The sequence below is a fragment of the Periplaneta americana genome, chromosome 2 (genome assembly GCF_040183065.1).
Source record: "Periplaneta americana isolate PAMFEO1 chromosome 2, P.americana_PAMFEO1_priV1, whole genome shotgun sequence".
Lineage (NCBI taxonomy): Eukaryota > Metazoa > Arthropoda > Insecta > Blattodea > Blattidae > Periplaneta > Periplaneta americana.
This window is the reverse complement of record NC_091118.1, coordinates 174,373,199-174,393,910: the sequence shown is the minus strand read 5'-3', so window position 1 is coordinate 174,393,910 and position 20,712 is coordinate 174,373,199. Positions and strand designations below refer to the sequence as shown.

The 20,712-nt window shown below is 37.9% G+C and overlaps 1 protein-coding gene across 1 annotated transcript in view; it reads left to right on the top strand.

Moving 5' to 3' along the window:
- The window catches only part of Oatp74D (Organic anion transporting polypeptide 74D), a 905,484-nt gene that overhangs the window by 387,696 nt on the left and 497,076 nt on the right, over positions 1–20,712 (top strand). The window lies entirely within an intron of this gene.

Sequence of the window (20,712 nt, the reverse complement as noted above, 5' to 3'; positions counted from 1 at the left end):
AATTAGAGCTTTGATTATAATCATTTTATTTCATATATATTTACAAATGCTTAATATTTAATAAATACTTATTTTGTGAACAGATATATAAGTAGTGCCTAATGATATTATTTTATTAAAACATAATGATTAATACATTTATAAAGACTAAAAGTCCAAAAGTAACTTCCTTTACTGGGGCTTATCCGACTACTCGTGAGCGGATGAGACAGGATGGCCCGCCTGTCAGCGTCGCATTCACGAATACAACCCATTCCACCTGTCATCGCATGTAAAGAGCGTACAATGGGCCAAAGCTAAGTGTGTGGAGTCCAGCCCTCGTAAAGCCAAGCCGAGCAATTATCGTAATAGATATAAACAAGTTCATCTGACAGTGTACTCTACGAGACTTTACGTAACAAGTCATAGTCGTTAAACAGTGACGTCAAATTCGACACACTTTATGTTCCGAGAAGTAGTTCGTGCGACGTAGTGATCGGACAGCCCCATATGATATCTAGGATTGTATAATATGTTCCTTATTTAATTATGAACCTTTGAGGTGGCTACGTTATGTACTTCATCAGGCTATGACGTTGCTGATCCGGGTTCGAGTCCCTGTGACGCTTAGAATTCGTCATTGAAAAATCCAAAGAGGCAGTTGTATCGGGCAAGGCTGCAGTTGGGGTTTTCTCAGATTTCTTCCGTTTTCTCAATATAAGCAGGCCTATTGATATCATTAGGCCTACACCAACATATCTCCATTCAATTGTTATATTCATCAGCATTTATCCTGTCAGCTGGGGATTAGTACATTGGACCAGAGAATCTTCTAAATTACTGGGTCGAAATCAATCAATCATTCAATCAGGTTGTGAGTCAATCATCCTTACTACTTTTCAACCCAGAACATTGGCCAGAACTGGTCTGGACGCATACCGGATTTAAATCTACTCTTTTTTTTTTTTTTTCAAGATCAAGGTCTTTGCCACTACTGAAGACACAAGATACTATGCCATCGATTTGATCACTTGGGACAAACCCTAAAAAATATGTCCGGGATCTTTGAACCCTGCCTGTGGCATAGTGTAAAATCAGAAAGCAGATCCCGTGCTCCAAGACTGTGCTTGAGCATGCGCTCCATGGTGTCATAAATGGCTTGAATAGTGTTCGAAATCATAGAGGAACTGCTAAAAAGCTAGCACAATCTTCCCTATTTTCCGCCTTCCTCTTAGATTCTGCATACAATCCATATATCTTAATGTTGTCTGTTAACTGATATCTTCTTTTACCCCGACCTTTTCGCCCGTTCACCATTCCTTCCAGTGCATCCTTCAGTAGGCAGTTTCGTCTTGGCCAGTGACCCAGCCAATTGCTTTTCCTCTTCCTGACCAGTTTCAAGCATTATTCTTTCTTCACCTACTCTTTCTAGCACAGGCCTGAGTTCAGTTCAGGTACTGCAGACTACCCTTTAACTCCCCACTCCACATTCCCCAGCAGATACAGTTATGTATCGGACCGATACGAGTAGACCTGAAGACAAATATTGCTGCGTGACGGATTGTATAAGGCATGCATCATAGCTTTCGGCTCTCGCTGGTCGCCTAAAATCCAACACTGATGCACAGTGCTTTACTGTGTGTTCGTTTCTAAAGCTGTGAAGGGAAAAGGACATGGACGAGGTTATCTCCTTTCCTTTTTCCTTCACCTTTATGCCCAGGGCTGTTCTAGCACAATTTTATTTCTTATTCTGTCTGTCCATTTCACATGCTCCATTCTTCTCCATATCCACATTTCAAATGGTTCCAATCTTTTCTCTTCACTTCGTCGTAATGTCCATGTTTCTGTCCCATGCAGTGCTACACTCCACATAAAACACTTCACTAGTTTTTTCCTTAGTTCTTTTTCCAGAGATCCACAGAAAATGCTCCTTTTTCTATTAAAAGCTTCCTTTGCCATTGCTATCGTCCATTCGTCTTCTGGCAGCAGCTTATGTTACTACTTATGGTACACCCCAAGAATGCTATTTGAAGCTGGTCTATTTGTTCTACTATCTACTGCCTCATTTCGAATTTTCACGTTTACCTTTTTAGTTTTCTTCAATTAACTTCGGTCTTCGTCTTACTTGCATTTATCTTTATCCTACAATATTAATAAATGTAATTTAGCTTCAGTAGCGTATCCCTTAGAATCATCTCCTCTTCTGCTATCAATGTCATATCACCAGAAATCTTACCATCAGTATTACAGTAGAAAAGGTATAGCCCAGCCTGCTAAATTTCTGTAGATCCTCTAATTTTTTTTACAGAACGGATAATCAAAATCTGCTTAAAAACCTATTGGTTACCCTTCTATCCTCATTTATTTTAATGTAAAATCTGTAAGATTGAACAATTGAATTGGTCATTGCTAAAAGGCCCTTTGTCCAAAAATGTTAGTTCTGAATAAATCGAAAAAAACTGTTTTTAAGGAATACTAATCTTCGTAGAGCAATGTGGTCACTGTCCATCATAAAGGTACATTTGTGCTTTCTAGAAGCACAATTTTTATTTCCTTGTCACGTGTAGTTTGTATAATAATATTAATTAAAAATTCAAATTTAAGGGCCTTTTAGCAGTGAACTTAAAATAATTTCACATTTGCATTGTACATATATTCATAATAACTCGCAGGGGCGAATGACAACTTCGAACACCGAGGTACCTTTCCACCATAAGATTCTACAGAAACACCTCCTCTTTCGTAAAACATGGGCCACCAATTAATGAGTGACTTTATTTTTGTGCATGCGTAAATATTTTATATAGCCTATAAAGATTTTTGTGGCCCTTAGGAAATAACATTTTTATACAATATTCATTTACGTCAGTGATTTCAGTGTAAATATTTTGAACTTACCTACAATCCTCACCAGTTCGTCTTTCAGCCACCAATTTTTCAGAGTAAGTCACATGTTCAGTGCCTTTAACTTTGGCTTTCTTTAATATATTTCGTTTCCAACTGCAAGTATCACTACGTCTGTTTTTGATTTTCAAACTCTCAGTCTCCATTTCAATTAGCCGAAATTGCGTATAATATAATAATTTGTATTAATACACAAATAAATATCAGAGCAGAATAAACAGACCGCTTCAAACAATAAAGATAGCTGATAGTATAGTAAGTATAAAGGTTTGTCATCAGATGGAAGCACCGCTAAATGCCAAATTCACAGCTAGAAGGCCCTCTATCCCGGAGAAAGGGCATTTTAGCATGACACTAAAAATGAAATGCTCAACTGTGCGTGTGTATGAAGGCTTGAGGAAAGTCCTTTTAGCACAGATTGTGTATTTATATGTAAGGATGTTGAATCTGTAGTTAACTCATTTTTGCAAAAATACGGAGAAAGGGCCTTTTAGCAATGACCAATTCAATTATACAAATATACATTATTGTAGTATTATCACAAAAATCGCAAAGATTATATACCATTTACTAATGTTTCTAATCCCAGGCGGAACGTTAATTTACCATTAAGAGCACAAACATTTTTCACAGTGGCACGTTTAAAATAACTTTTATATTTCTTGTATGTGGATGGAACTACATCCGAACACGAGCTTTGCTATTACTGGTGTTTTTCTTTTATTGCTAATTTTACGACGATTTATCAACTGCTAAGGTAATCTAGCGTCTGAATGATGAAGGTGATAATGTTGGCGAAATGAGTCCAGGGTCCAGTGCCGAAAGTTACCCAGCATTTGCACTTAGTGGGTTGAGGGAAAACTCCGGAAAAAACCTTAACCAGGAAACTTATCCCGACTAGGATTTGAACTCGAGCCCACTTGCTAACCGTTACTCCACAGCGGTGGACGTACTGGTATTCCTGATTCTTTGAATCTTGAATAATTTCCAGGGAAAAATTGTTCCGAGGCCGCGTATCGAACCCGGACCTTTGGTTAAACGTACCAACGCTCTACCAACTGAGCTACCCGGGAACTCTACCAGACACCGATCCAATTTTTCCCTCTATATCCACAGACCTCAAAGTGGGCTGACAACTGTCAAGCAACCAACATTGAGTGCACACTAACTCTATGTGACTTAAATTGTGGTTTTCTGTTAACGAACAGTAGAATACCAAAGAAGATCTTAGAAGGGAAAATATATAGTAAAAGACCAATTGGAAGACCCAAAAATAGATGGATAGATGCGGTAACGATCGATTCTCAGGACTATCTCGGAACAACTGCCTGGAGGACAGGGACAGTTGGAGGAAGAAAATTGAGGAGACTAAGGCTCGACTTTGGGCTGTGATGCCATCGTAGTAGTGGTAGTTAACGAACAGTGACGTGCATTATGCAAATCAAGCTTTCAGGTATAATTCCCTGTAAAGTTGATTTGAATAATTTCGAGGGAAAAATTGTTCCGTGGCCGGGTACCAACCCTCTACCAACTGAGCTACCCGGGAACTCTACCAGACACCGATCCAATTTTCCCCTCTTTATCCACAGACCTCAAAGTGGGCTGACAACCGTGAAGCAACAACAATGAGTGCACACTAACTCTGTGTGACTTAAATTGTGGTTTTCTGTTAACGAACAGTGACGTGTATTTTGCAAATCAAGCTTTCAAGTATAACTCCCTGTAAAGTTGATTTGAATAAATTCGAGGGAAAAATTGTTCCTTGGCCGGATATCAAACCCGGGACCTTTGGTTAAACGTGCCAACGCTCTACCAACTGAGCTACTCGGGAACTCTACCAGACAACGATCTAATCTTCTTTGTAATTTTGTGTAAATAATGATCAAGTACCAATCAACTAAATATTTTCAAACATTAAATTTTGTTGTGTGTTCGTAATGAAGCAAACATTAAATTGTTTCCTCCTATGTAAAAAGTGTTACAAATAAAAAAGCCTTTAATATATGGGTTAAATATACTAGGCGATTGTATTATCCTAACCTCTGCTGGGCGAAGTTGGCAACATGAAAATGTAGGTGTCAATTCTATAAACGAAAGTCTAATGCCACTGTTTCCAAATCCACTTAAACTTAATGCAAACCATATAAGGAAACTGTAAAATGGTTCGTTTGTAAGATCTGCAGACAGAGGTCACCGAATTCAATATTAAATGAGGTTGTGGAAACTAAGCTGCCTGGCCTCCGCAGTGGGTCAGTAGCAGAGCCACTAAATCAACTGTTTTATCAAGTTCCAAGATTTCAGTTCACGAAAATTCTTGAGTGCAGAAAGATTCAATGCTTCCATTCGTGCCAACGAGATCAGACAAAATGTTAATGCGACCCAAATTCTTACAAGAAAGACAATTAAACCTATTTCGTTCGTACAAAGCCATATTTATATAGCAACAGTGACAGATGCTACACACTCTAATAAACAATTCTTCATTTCATATTCTTTCTTAACTAAGGGTATGAGGGCAATGAGATGTGCGTCAACACAATCAGAAGAAAAGGGACACGCACACTCGTCACTACAGTGAAATAAATCTTCATTTCTTTGACGAGAATAGAGCCCAGGTTAAGTGAGTTCATACCCAAAACAGTGCTACTTGAGCTAAAGCGGAGAATTAAAAATTTGACAGTGGTTGAATAGAGGAAATGCCTGTTATTATTCGGTTGAAAAGGTTTTATCATCCAGTCTGCTCTCAAAAAATCTGAAAGTTAGAATTTATAAAACAGTTATATTACCGGTTGATCTTTATGGTTGTGAAACTTGGACTCTCACTTTGAGAGAGGAACATAGGTTAAGGATGTTTGAGAATAAGGTGCTTAGGAAAATATTTGAGGCTAAGAGGGATGAAGTTGCAGGAGAATGGAGAAATTTGTACAACACAGAACTGCATGCATTGTATTCTTCATCTGACATAATTAGGAACATTAAATCCAGACGTTTGAGATGGGCAGGGCATGTAGCACGTATGGGCGAATACAGAAATGCATATAGAGTGTTAGTTGGGAGGCCGGTGGGAAAAAGACCTTTGGGGAGGCCGAGACGTAGATGGGAAGATAATATTAAAATGGATTTGAGGGAGGTGGGATATGATGATAGAGAATGGATTAATCTATCTCAGGATAGGGACCAATGGCGGGCTTATGTGAGGGCGGCAATGAACCTCCGGGTTCCTTAAAAGCCAGTAAGTAAGTAAGTAAGTAAGTAAGTAGGGTTGAATAGAAGGTTACGACCAAAAAATAAGTTCCGGTTTGTTGCATCCGAAGAGAATGACAATTGAAAATGGTTTATTATCACACTATACTGTAGTCCCTGCTCTCCCCCAAGTACCTTCATGGCATGTGAAGGTGCTACCTTTACCATTACCTTTACTGAGTGAAATACCTTTTCATAAATGTATCCCAAATTGAAACATTTTCCATATCGCAAAGCAACCACCGGCGTAGCTCAGTCGGCTAAGACGCTTGCCTGCCGATCCGGAGTTGCGCTCGGGCGCGGCTTCGATTCCCGCTTGGGCTGAATACCTGATTGAGCTTTTTCCGAAGTTTCCCCCAATCGTAAGGCAAATGTCAGGTAATCTATGGCGAATCCGCGGCCTCATCTTGCCAAATACCATCTCGCTATCATAAATTTCATCGACGCTAAATAAACTCATAGTTGATACAATGTCGTTAAATAACAAAGTAAAAAAATATCGATGCACAAAAATATCCTCACTGAAGACCCTATCTATAGCCCTGAGTTACGACTCAGTCCTTCACGGCTACCTTCATGTTATAATCGCTGTTAACCTAGATAAGAGTGAATAACGTTTTTTTATTATGTTTCTTCCATTGAAACTTGTTAATTGGAACATGTATAATATATCACATCAGCCTTTATATTTTTGTTGAGAATTATAAGGTGACCTACATGCAGGACGTCAGTCTTATGAGTAGTGACTATACTATTAGAGTACATGTAATTGTTTTAAAGTTGCAATGGTATAATTCTTAAATTTATATAAATTATCATAGTACTTAGTAGACGGCGGGCTTGGGATACCTTTACAGCGGCAATAGGTTGATGCACAACGAAGCTTAGACATGTGACGTTACTCTCGTAGGTACATTTTGTTAAAAACTCAAAATGTCCTGTCAGCCGTCCCTTTGTGCGCTGTAGGAACCGAACCTAAGCCAGCAGAGTACTGTGCGCAGTCATAGTGAACAGTTGTCTGACGTTAGTGTCGAAGTTGTTTGTCATAGTGTTTACGTGTACAGCAGAGCGTCTCGTTTAGGCACAGTGAAAACGTAAACAGAGTGCAGATAACGTGTGGGGGAGGTCAAGCCGTACGATAAACATGAGGGATGCACAAGGTTTTAGTTACAATGAATTATAATTCTGTACTGTACCTGAATAAATTGAACTTTGAGAAGGGATAATTATTGTGTTTAGGAAATAGTATTGTCACTGCAGACCAATGTACTGTAGTTTTGTTAATTCGGCCACGATGATATTATGTTAGTCATACAGAGAATGAAATTTATGATCGTAAAAAATGCTGCTTGAAAGCAACATCATAGGCTATAAGTAGCAAAATTTGATTTGTTATATTGAATTATTTCAACATTGCAATTGCTTGTTTGTTAAAATGTGTGTATGATAAAGTTATGCAATTTGTGTTCTTTTGTTTTGTGTGTTTTTGGGAAATATAATTTCAATTAATGCTCCGCCATAAATGTTATAACTAAAATCTTGTGCATCCCTCGCGTTTATCGTACGGCTCGTCCTCTCCCACACGTTACCTGCACTTTACGTTTTCACTGTGCCTAAACGAGACGCTCTACTGTATTTGGTAACGTGTACAATTGCAATGTCGAAACACCAGTGGTATTATTTGCATTCACCATTGATATCCTGTGAAGATGAACGGTCGTTCTCAGAATATAAAAACTGTTTGAGTGATCGCCGCAGGACGTTTCAGTTCGCAAATCTTTCGATGTATTTTGTTGTTCATTGTAATGCCGGCAACGAAACCGAAGAAGACGGAACCTTGCATGTATAAGGTGTGTATTCATGTACCTTATTTTCAATAATAACCAGACTGTACTACCTTTGTTTATGTCCGCAGTGTGTGCCCAGTACCGAGTGTGTAAAAGCTATAGTCAATGATGGCTAAAGTATCCCGGTTCCACCCTCTACTACTTAGTATGACAGGCAATGAAACACTTCATATGTAAACCAACATCACACTTTAAGCATCTCGTCGTAATTTTTGTATGACATTCCCTGCAGCGGGTCTGTCTTGAGTGGTCATCCAGTGATCGATCCTGTCGAATCTTGAGTCTTGATGCTCAGACTGTGATGGCCTCCCTTTAGATTTACATGTTTTGGCATTTGTTTCTAGCACAGTTGTACAAATCCGTCGACGAAATTCAAGATGGTCAAGTTTCTCGTTTCCTTCAAGTCTATGCAACTGCCATGCGTTTTGTTCGGCAGTGCACTAACAAACAGAAGTACCATTTTTTCCACTGATGTATGATCTGTATAGGCTTATATACTATTTACCAAAAAGTAATTGGACACTGTTTTTGCCACTTTAGAACCTCGTGGTACCACCTCTTGTTGCTATAACAACAGCCACCCTGTCAGGCATGCTCTCCACTAGTTTGTGTAGGACATCCACTGGAATGCGTCGCCATTCCTCTTGCAACATGGCACTCAGTTGGACAATGAAAGTTGGCCGCATCTCCCGAGACCTCAATCGCCGGTCCAACTAGTCCCAAAGGTGCTCAATGGGATTGAGATCAGGACTGTGCAGGCCAGTCCAACCGGTGAACATCATTGTATGCATACCACTGCATAGTAGCCGCCGAAACATGAGGCCAACTTCCATTGTCCAACTGAGTGCCATGTTGCAAGAGGAATGGCGACGCATTCCAGTGGACATCCTACACAAACTAGCGGAGAGCATGCCTGACAGGGTGACTGCTGTTATAGCAACAAGAGGTGGTACCACGAGATTCTAAAGGGGCAAAAACAGTGCCCAATTATTTTTTGGTAGATAGTGTATTTTGATCGGCCCGATCACTCCACCCATATTCCTGTTGTAGAGATGAATAAGATTGGGTTGTTTTTATGGAAATTCTTTTCTTCTCACTCTGTGAATACCTTGAAGCTGTATGAAGAGGCTTTACTGGGGTGCAGCTGGAAGCTATGGTGATCACACTGCTGTCATTCCATCTGACAACGACTACGTTGTTAGTTTTGTCATTTCTGAAATCAGTGATCCCACGTGGAGATTTTTCCAGCTTCTTTGTTTCAAGCAGAGGATATTTTGAAGAGCGATTTTCTCTCATTGTTCCTATACCTCTAAATTCCTTACCATTTTATTCAGTAAGGGGAGGCAGTAGCGTAAAGCAATTACCAAAAATATGTGATAAGAATTTTTCCCTAAATTTAGTAATACATTCGCATACTGAAGAACAACACCAGCTCCCAAGCCCAAGTGTTTGTAGTCCTATGACAGATTTGTACTTGAGCTTTGATAAGGTACCATCCATAGGATATAACCATTCCTAGTAGCTCCTGTCCAAATTTTATGCTATATCTTATCGGCTTCCACGGATGAATTGCTTGCACCCATGTTTACCGAAGTATGGCACCATCGCTCCGTCTACAGTATGTTTTTCTTCATGAGGTGCATGCTCCTGAAATCGTGTGTTTAGCATATCAAATAGTTTCTTACTTTGGTATATCTGTCCGACTTGTTTAGATTATCATTATCACATAGGCTACATGTAGGTTTGTCATTATGAATGTGAATCTGTCACGGGCCCGAGCACCTGCTACAAGGTCATTGTGAGAATGTGACCTCATTTCCCAATATATATCCCGCCTTGGTTCTTTAACGTATTCATTCAGTAAAAAAAAAAAAAAATCAATAAATGATTTCATTTGTGCTGGTGTCACATCACCCATTTTTAGTTTGTTTTTGAGCATACTGATTTGTGAATGTAACAATAATGTCATAATCAAAAAAAAAAAAAAAAAAATCTGTATGACTTCGATTGTTACAAACGACTTAATTTTGAGCCCAAGAATTCTTGTCCTCCACAAGATCACATTCCTTCCAATGATAAATCTTTCTCTTATCACTCGGAACATTAATATCACAATTATCAGTCTGTCTACCTTCCATTCTATCCTCCCTTTCTTGAATTTCCTCCTCCAAATCCACCCTCTCTTAAGTATTTCGGAATTAATAAGTTTACTATCATTGAGTAGTTCCAAATATGTTCCTGTTCTCAATTGGATACCTGATAAATTCTCTAAAGCTACATTATTTTCATCCCCAGAATGTTCGTCTGTGACATAATCTTCATCACAAGCATTGGTTGGTGGGAGGGATGTTAGTGAAATCTGGTTACTGGCATTGACGTGGCATCTTCATTTTCAACCAATTCCAGAGCTTCGTTGAGAGTTAAATCCCAGCATAAAAATTAGAGCACGAAATCATTATATCATACGAACCGCCCCCCTTTATGACTAACGTACCTACTATAACTGTTTATAACTTTGAATAATTCCAATAATTGAGAATAGTTTATCATAATTATAGTATAAAATATTTAAATAACTTGTTTTAAAACTATTGACAAACAATTAGTCCTCTTATGCTAATAATGTGTGAATTATACTAACCTTTCATGCTTACTTACTTACTTACTTACTTACTTACTTACTTACTTACTTACTTACTGGCTTTTAAGGAACCCGGAGGTTTATTGCCGTCCTCACATAAGCCCGCCATTGGTCCCTATCCTGAGCAAGATTAATCCAGTCTCTACCATCATATCCCACCTCCCTCAAATCCATTTTAATATTATCCTCCCATCTACGTCTCGGCCTCCCCAAAGGTCTTTTTCCCTCCGGCCTCCCAACTAACACTCTATATGCATTTCTGGATTCCTGCATACGTGCTACATGGATTTAATGTTCCTAATTATGTCAGGTGAAGAATACAATGAGTGCAGTTCTGCGTTGTGTAACTTTCTCCATTCTCCTGTAACTTCATCTCTCTTAACCCCAAATATTTTGCTGTAGTCGTGCCGGAGAATCAGTCCCATTCCGAGGCTTATTGTTAGGTTTCGTAACAAGCTGTTTTTTACGGTGATGGGGTGTTAGCCCTTCGCCCAAGCTGGAAGACCACCCCTTATCGGCTGTCCACGACTGCTTATTCAATATATTCGCAGCTACCCTCCATATCTGGAGGCCGTCTCCTATATCCGCAACCTGAGGACGCGCCATGCCGTGGTGATAGGGACCCACAATATACGGATACTAACCTTTCATACACAATGTAATAGGTGTCGTCCATTTTTCTAAACACAATTATAACAACGTTGTTGTCAGCCACAGATACAGATGTATAACAGCTAAAATTGAAGTCAAAACTGAAAACTTTCAACAATGTATTACGGTAGGTACTAACTGTTGAATATTCCGCTACATAAAATTATAGATTTTTTAATATATTGATCTATAATGTCCTATATGTAGGACATAATCTTATTTATGTATTTATTTATTTATGTACTTCATCACTAGTAGAGAACATGTGTTCCAATTACAGTAATATATATGATTATAACCATAACTAACATGCAACTAGAGGTTAACATGTTATCATGAAACTATTGCTGTGTATAGTGTATAATAGATACATATATTGTTCTTTGTAACATAAGATACACATTTAAATATTTAAGCATGATAAAGTACGAATCAGCTCTAATAATTCTTAACAGTACTTACATCATTGACATCAAGTAATGCTTTACGTAACTTTTTCTTATACATAATGTATGATAACGAAAAATCTAAATCCTGTTTATTTGATAGATGATTGTATGTTCGAAGTATGTCATCTGGGTGTTAATCAACATGGCTTCCTAACGTCATCGCTCTTTATCATCACGACTTCGCGTCGTCACCTCTTGGGCGTGAGGGTTACCGTCGTCATCGTCATGATCGTTAATCATCACGGGTTTTAACCGCCATCATGATCGTTGATCATGAGTTCGCGTCACCATGATCGTTAATCAATCATCACGAATTTGTGTCGACATCATGATCGTTGATCATTACGAGTTCACGTCATCATGATCGTTAATCATCACGGGTTTTAGTCGCCATCATAATCGTTGATCATTATGAGTTCACGTCATCATGATCGTTAATCATCACGGGTTTTAGTCTCCATCATTATCGTTGACCATTATGAGTTCACGTCATGATGATCGTTAATCATCACGGGTTTTAGTCTCCATCATAATCGTTGATCATTATGAGTTCACGTCATCATGATCATTATCATCATGGGTTTTAGTCTCCATCATGATCGTTGATCATTATGAGTTCAAGTCATGATGATCGTTAATCATCACGGGTTTTAGTCTCCATCATAATCGTTGATCATTATGAGTTCACGTCATCATGATCATTATCATCATGGGTTTTAGTCTCCATCATAATCGTTGATCATTATGAGTTCAAGTCACCATGATCGTTAATCATCATGGGTTTTAGTCTCCATCATACTCGTTGATCATTATGAGTTCACGTTATCATGATCATTAATCATCATGGGTTTTAGTCTCCATCATAATCGTTGATCATTATGAGTTCACGTCACCATGATCGTTAATCATCATGGGTTTTAGTCTCCATCATAATCGTTGATCATTATGAGTTCACGTCACCATTATCGTTAATCATCATGGGTTTTAGTCTCCATCATAATCGTTGATCATTATGAGTTCACGTCACCATTATCGTTAAACATCATGGGTTTTAGTCTCCATCATAATCGTTGATCATTATGAGTTCACGTCACCATGATCGTTAATCATCATGGGTTTTAGTCTCCATCATAATCGTTGATCATTATGAGTTCACGTCACCATGATCGTTAATCATCATGGGTTTTAGTCTCCATCATAATTGTTGATCATTATGAGTTCAAGTCCACACCTGTGGAGTAACGGTCAGCGCGTCTGGCCGCGAAACCAGGTGGCCCGGGTTCGAATCCCGGTCGGGGCAAGTTACCTGGTTGAGGTTTTTTCCGGGGTTTTCCCTCAACCCAATACGAGCAAATGCTGGGTAACTTTCGGTGCTGGACCCCGGACTCAATTCACCGTCATTATCACCTTCATTTCATTCAAACGCTAAATAACCTAGATGTTGATACAGCGTCGTAAAATAACCCAATAAAAAATTATGAGTTCAGGTCATCATGATCGTTAATCATCACCGGGTTTTAGTCTCCATCATAATCGTTGATCATTATGAGTTCACGTCACCATGATCGTTAATCATCACGGGTTTTAGTCTCCATCATAATCGTTGATCATTATGAGTTCACGTCATGATCGTTAATCATCACGGGTTTTAGTCGTCATCATGATCATTAATCATCATGTGTCGCCATCATAATCGTTGATTATCATGAGTTCACGTCTTGCTACATAAGTAATCAGAACTTATTTTCTGAAGGTTGCTTGTAACATTTCGGAATTTAGAAATAAGTAAATCATCGCAGAAAACCTGAAACATGGAATCGAATTCTGTACCCCTGTTACACTTACCCGTGTTGTTACATAAAGCCGAGAAGGCCACTGATATAAATTCTTTAACCGGATCCTCGTTGGTCTGTTGTGGTGGATCTCTTTTCTTGCTCGTATTGGTATTTTGTGTTGCAGAGATATTATTTGATATAATAGGGAACGCACCGATGGAACTAATGGCCCATGGAAATATGGTCACGTTATATGCCTCATGATTGACCCTGAGCGTTTGTGCAGTGACCACACTCTTTCTCTCTGAGTTTTCAAGGTCCAAGGTTGTAGGACTGCTATAGGACATATCAACTAACTAGTCGCAGCAAAACGGAGGGAGGGGGGAGGTGTCACTTGTATCTTGTTGACCTCTAGGACCGATGTCTTAGGATGATGAACTTGTTCATAAGCTTTTGTGGAACCCTCTCCTCTGCTTTTTATATTTTTATTATTATTATTCTTACTTTCTCAATGCTTTAAGATATTCTTTCTCAAAGTGTTCCATCGTGGTTCAATCAGTAACTGAGGGATTGACACTAACTAAAGGCTCTGGGAGTTTATAAGAACAGCCCACCGGCGTATCTCAGGCTGCATGCAGTGCCTGCTCATCCGGAGTTGCGCACGGACGTGGGTTCGATTCCCGCTTTGGCTGATGTCTGGTTGGAATTTTTACGAGGTTTTCCCAAATTGTAAGGCGAACGTCAGGTAACCTAATGGCGAAACCTTGACCTTTTGTCGTGAAATACCATCTCTTTATTACCAATTTCATTGACGCTAAATAACCAAGTAGTTGATACAGTGTCGTTAAATAACCAATTAAAAACAAGAATCACAATTTATGTTCGCGTAGGCTTCCGCGGCTGGTGTACATGGTCTGTGGATAGCTTCGGGGCTTCTACCGCGTTGTCTTGGTGTTGGTGGCTGACGTTTCGACCGCTGTGTTGTGGTCATCTTCAGAGTAGTTGAAGATGACCACAACACAGCGGTCGAAACGTCAGCCACCAACACCAAGACAACGCGGTAGAAACCCCGAAGCTTATCCACAGACCAATCACAATTTGTGTTTAGTATTCATAATATTCGCTCAGCGCGTCTGGCTGCGAAACCAGGTGGCCCGGGTTCGAATCCCGGTCGGGGCAAGTTACCTGGTTGAGGTTTTTTCCGGGGTTTTCCCTCAACCCAATACGAGCAAATGCTGGGTAACTTTCGGTGTTGGACCCCGGACTCATTTCACCGGCATTATCACCTTCATGTCATTCAGACGCTAAATAACCTAGATGTTGATACAGCGTCGTAAAATAACCCAATAAAAAATATTCATAATACTAAGTGACAATTTAGCTCTCTAGTGTCTCGGTGTCGAATTGACACAGTCGATAAAGCGACAGAAATTAAAATATGTAGAAATAATAGCATTCTATTTAACGACGGTTTGAACTGCAGAGATTATTCAGCGTCTGAATTCAAAATGGACGAGAAATTTTGTCTAGAGTCCTTATCAGGAACAGTTCATAACATAAATACACGTCAAAAAATGACTTTCATACTCCATCGGCAAGTCTATTGTGCTATCAAAAATGAGTGCGTTATATGGCAGTAACAATTTTTAATAGTCTCCCTATCGATATAAAAAATGAAACTCAAAACATAAGATTATTTAGGGCCAAATTAAAGAAGTACCTAATTTCTCACGCCTTCTATTCTGTAGGTGAATTCATGACATTCAATAACACTTCATGAAATTGATACTAAAACTATGTGTTGTACTAGTAGACTATATTGTAAATCTCGTCTGTATATATATATTTCATCTAGACTGTGACTATAAATTAAGACTTTATAATAGTATTAAGTTTTTTGACTTGTTCCATATTCTAGCTGTAAAGCAATGTATGAATACCATGGAATGTTAATAAATACAATACCATACAATAGAGTCCTTTGACGTGCCGTCCTCGAGTGAGTTTGAATCCGCACTAAATCAAAGAGGATGACAATTAAAAGATGAATATTTACTTATAATTATTGTGAGACCTGATTAATTCTTCTCAAAGCGTGTGTTTAAACATTTCCTTGTGTATAGCTCTACTACTGTTGAAACATACTGTAGTCACATATCCGTTACCTGTTTACATACTCCTAGACATGTTGAAACTTGTATTGCATCTCTCCGCATCAGTTTCCAGTCTTTTGTTCCTAACGCGAGATCAGATACCTGCTCTGATACCTCATTATACCACATGCTATTAGTTGTGGAAACGCTACACTAAGCTTGTCATACGTTCCGTAAAAAACGGTCAGTTCCCTTTTTTGGCCTAGGTGTCCGGCGTCCCCGTAATTTTTGTCGGTATGCGTAAAAATCCCGCATTTTAACCAAGATTTATTTTGTAATGTAAAAATCAATAATTTTTCTAACAGATGTTCAATTCATAAATTATTATTAAAATTACTGTTTTGATTCGTATATTTTTTTTTTTATTTTAAATTCGGAAAACACATAGGCGCCGATTCTTTGAAATATTGGGGGTGGAGGTCAGGACTCTGCAAAGAAGTGTGAGAAAACTTTAATTGCTGTTTCTCAAAAATGCCAATCAAAGTCTCTCCTTTCGAGATCGAGCCAGCTTTATCAAATCTAGTAGCGATCCAAGATAGATACAGTCCTACCGAACCTCCAGTTTCTGTCAGTTTATCTATCGACAGATCGTGACAACGCACGAGTTATCTGATTACTCCGTGCTCACCCTAGTGAACAAAAACACGTGCGAAAACGTGTGATATAGGGGTGGCGAGCTGGACTCGTTCTCCGAGTCTGTGTTCGGGCGTGGGTTCAAATCTCTCCTGGGTCGATTTCCTTGTTGGACTTCCTCTGAAATGTCCCCTAATTGTAAGGTGAAAATTAGGTAATTCCTTGAAAGTCAAGCTTTTCAGGGCGAGAAGATCGGGTTTGTTTCCATCTAGACCGACTATAGTGCGACTTGAAATTATGCCACACTGCAATTAAATATTAGATCAACTTCCTCCTGATATCGTCTAGTGTCTGTTGGCAGATTCTCACATGTTCGGTTTCTGCTTAGCAGTTAGAGTTTGGAACCCACTGCACGCAAACTTTGCGATACTGCTGATGTTTGGAGAATTTTATGGATACGTCCCTAGCTGATATTCAGTAACGAACTAAGTTTGCTTATTGTGATTCTCCTGTTCTTTCAGACAAGAGCATCAACATGTTGAATTGAATGTTGCGTGGTTGTTTTGAGCCTTGTCTGCTCGTGGATTGTTCTGTAGAGATGTTCGGTCAGAACGAAACCACGCATACCAATCCTTCACAATTGATTTCCTCAGGCATTTCTCTCCATATACTGCAACCATTTTGCGATACAGGAATTACAGCACGCTGTTCACTTTTAGAGCTTTCATCTCGCACCATTAATTTATTTTTATTGTTGCATTTATTTAATCTTAATATATCAAATTGAATGTGGGTATGTATGTATGTATGCATGTATGTATGTATGTATGTATGTATGTATGTATGTATGTATGTATGTATGTATGTATGTATGTTCTCTATACAAATCTACACGCTCTGACCGATATGTGCCAAAGTTTGCACATTTAATCTTCATAACCAGAAGAAGAACATAGGCTACATTAAAATTGTGCAAATGGAAGTTAAATTCATTAAAATTATAAAAAATAAAAATAAATAGATCAAATCTTCATGCATAATATTAAAACGCAAAATCTTCTACAGTCAATTGTTTTTTATTATTGTCTGTTATATTCAACATCGACTTTCACGAGGCCATGGAAATTTTAATACGAAATTAAATTACATTGTTGTTACAGATCACGAAGGCTAAAACTAGATAATTTATACAATAAGTATCTTTACGCAGTCCAGAACCGTATTATGAATTCCTCGATGCAGTTTTGTAGATAGTGAGCAAACTGTTTTATACAACTGAATTCTAGAATTCTTTGAAACTACAAGGATTGCTACCACATAATTTACTTAATAATGAATAACCAATAGCACTATTGTGAAATATTCACTCACCAAAATTATGCACGAATAAGAATTGGTGTGAAAAACTCATTCGAAACGTAATAGACTTGGCAATATTAACTGCAAAAATAAAAGGAGATGTTTTTTATTCCACGTATTGCTAGAATACTCATTCAACTGCAATTTCAATGCCACAAGCATTTGTAATGGCCATATTAAAATGAATCTCAAGGACAGTTGCTCAAAGTTGCAGACATTAACTTAAAAACTGCGTGTTTTTCACATTCTCAACTATATTTTATACAAAGAAGTGAAAAAAAAATACACATATCAATAAGCAATTCAATGATACTTTTGTGATGTTGCTAATGTGGTATGTGAATGTACATAAGCCTACTGAAAATAACATTGTATTAATTCTCAAAATATTATCGTTCACGTTGCAAACTTAGTATGTTAAGCGTTGTGGAATTAAAAATCTCCTAATTTCGAAAATACCGGTAGGCCTATACGTTTCTCAGAATATTAGTCTTTATGTTAAAAAATGACTTATTGCGAGTTTATATTGTATCTGTATTCTGTGTATAAAATTAGAATTAATATAATATGTTCTGAATTTATGAGATATAGTTTCAAGTTATATTAAAAAAAAAACTGGATGTGATATAAATCTTCCAATATAAATTAAATTATATATGTATATATTGATTCAATCCGGGGTTCGATCCCAGGTGGTGACAGGATTTTTTCTCGTTGCCAAACTTTCAGAACGGCCCCGAGGTTCACTCAGCCTCCTATAAAATTGAGTACCGGGTCTTTCCCGGGGGTAAAAGGCGGTCAGAGCGTGGTGCCGACCACACCACCTCATTCTAGTGCCGAGGTCATGGAAAGCATGGGGCTCTACCTCCATGCCCCCCAAGTGCCTTCATGGCATGTAACGGGGATACCTTTACTTTTTTATATATTGATTCAATGCTAAAACTGATCAGAAAGAGGAGAAGGAATTATATTTTCGTTGGGTTTTACTTTGTTTATAGTTTGATTTTTCTATTACTTTATTTGTATTTCTGGCGGTGCGGAAGAGAAGGCCTAATGGCCTTAACTACACCAGAATAAATAAACAAAATAAATAAATAAAAATAAATAAATTAATACAGTAAATAAAAACAAATCAATAAATAAATAAATTTAAAACAACAGTTTAACGTCAGGCACATGATGAAATGTTTTATTTTCGGTGCCTGATTTACAACTGTTTTAAATTGAGTTAACCCTAGCAGGCATTTGGCTGAAGAGTTCATTAATTCATGTAAGTAACGTTAAGTAAAGATTCATCTGTATGGGCGAGGAAAGCTTAGTAAAGAAATTCGTTTTGGTTGTCTGTAGTTAGGTTTCCGAGATTTCCGAAAATGTAATAACCAGTTTAATTAAAAATAGAAGCAGAAAGGAAAACCCGGGCAATGCCGGGTACTTTCAGCTAGTAATATATAAAACAAAACGTTACGTGAAAGTATCCCAAAAGAGCAAAGCAAAGTAAGTTCTTCTTTTTACATTTATTCGGAGCAACAATGTCCAACCACACCTACCAATTGGAAGTCTATAACCACTGTTGCCAATATCCCTAAAGCAAACTGCGATCGATACATCTGTAGCACATAGTAAGTATCGGTAAGGCTTTTACTTAAACTGACCAATTACACTGAACAACAAGAATTTTGCTCCGACTTAAAACAATGTGTCCATTATGGTTTCATATGCGCTGAATCTGAAAATGCATTCTTTTCTTCTATCACGTAAGAGTTTTAAGATATAATACGATTTCACTTTTCGATAAGCGCTCCCCCAGGAAACATCTGGCGCGGGTTGGGGTATAAACTAAAACAAATGCTAATGCATTCTATGAATTTATAACTTATTTCCGATTTCTTATGGTTGTTGACATGTTATTTTGTACTTTTAATAAATAACAGATATTGGTCGCTTCTATTAACTAAATTTCATAACAGTTCAAAGTGAGGTCTATGCAATGAACAAACAAGGGTGTGGTTTTCAGTATTTAAATGAAAAGTTTATCAGTTTGAGTGACGGCAAATTAAAAGAGGACATTTTCATCGGTCCACAAATTCACAAAGTTAAGGTTGACGCGCTGTTTAAGGAAAATCTTTCCGTTACAGAAATAATGGCATGACGCACTTTCATAAACGTTTGCTCAAATTTCCTTGGAAATTCTAGGGCAGAGAACTACATAGAACTTGTTATGTAAAACATGTTAAGTGCATATGTCAAAATGGAGTGCAATACGTCTCTCAAAATACACTTTTTACATTCTCATTTGGATTTCTTTCCTCCTAACTTTGGAGCGGTAAGCGACGAGCATGGGGAAAGATTTCATCAAGAAATATCTGAAATGGAAAGGCGATATAAAGGAAGATCATCATCCAGCATGCTTGCAGACTATTGTTAGTTCCTTGTAAAATACAGTCCCGGGTCTAGTTATAAACAGAAGTTATCCAAAAAAAAATATTTTAAATGTAAGTTCAAACTCCGAGATTTTTCTCATTATACGCATGAAATATTTTTATTGTTATTGTGTTTTTAACTATGTAACATCATTTTTGTATCTAGTACACATTTTTCAAATATTATGAGGAATTTTGAATCCCTAGTGTGTTGTACTTTTATCAGTAGCAATAAAAAATTGAAAACAAATAAGTTTTATCATAAAAAATTAAATTTAATTTTCTCCGGAAAATGATACGTGATTGGGCAATTTGGAATTTAAATTCAGATTTAGGGCACACATATTAGTAATATTCACCTATTTTTATTTCGGAGCAAGACAAAAAGTAAAAATGTGTTCAGTGTTATTTATCACAGATGAAAGTGGCCGGAAATCGTTTAGCACTGCTTATCATTTATGCTAATTCCTGAGGTGATTAGAGGAATAGATTTGCATCTCTGGATATATCACAGGGATACGCCCAGGAAGTTCGTATCACATCATTATATATTACCAGGATTGTAAGCTTATGTGAAAGGTAAGACTAAAGGCTGGTTCACAATAAACCGGGAATGGAAACGACAACGAGAACGAGAACGGAAATATTGTTAAAATAAATGTATTTAAATGTGAGCATTCACAATTAACTGTTGTGAACGCTCACATTTAAATACACT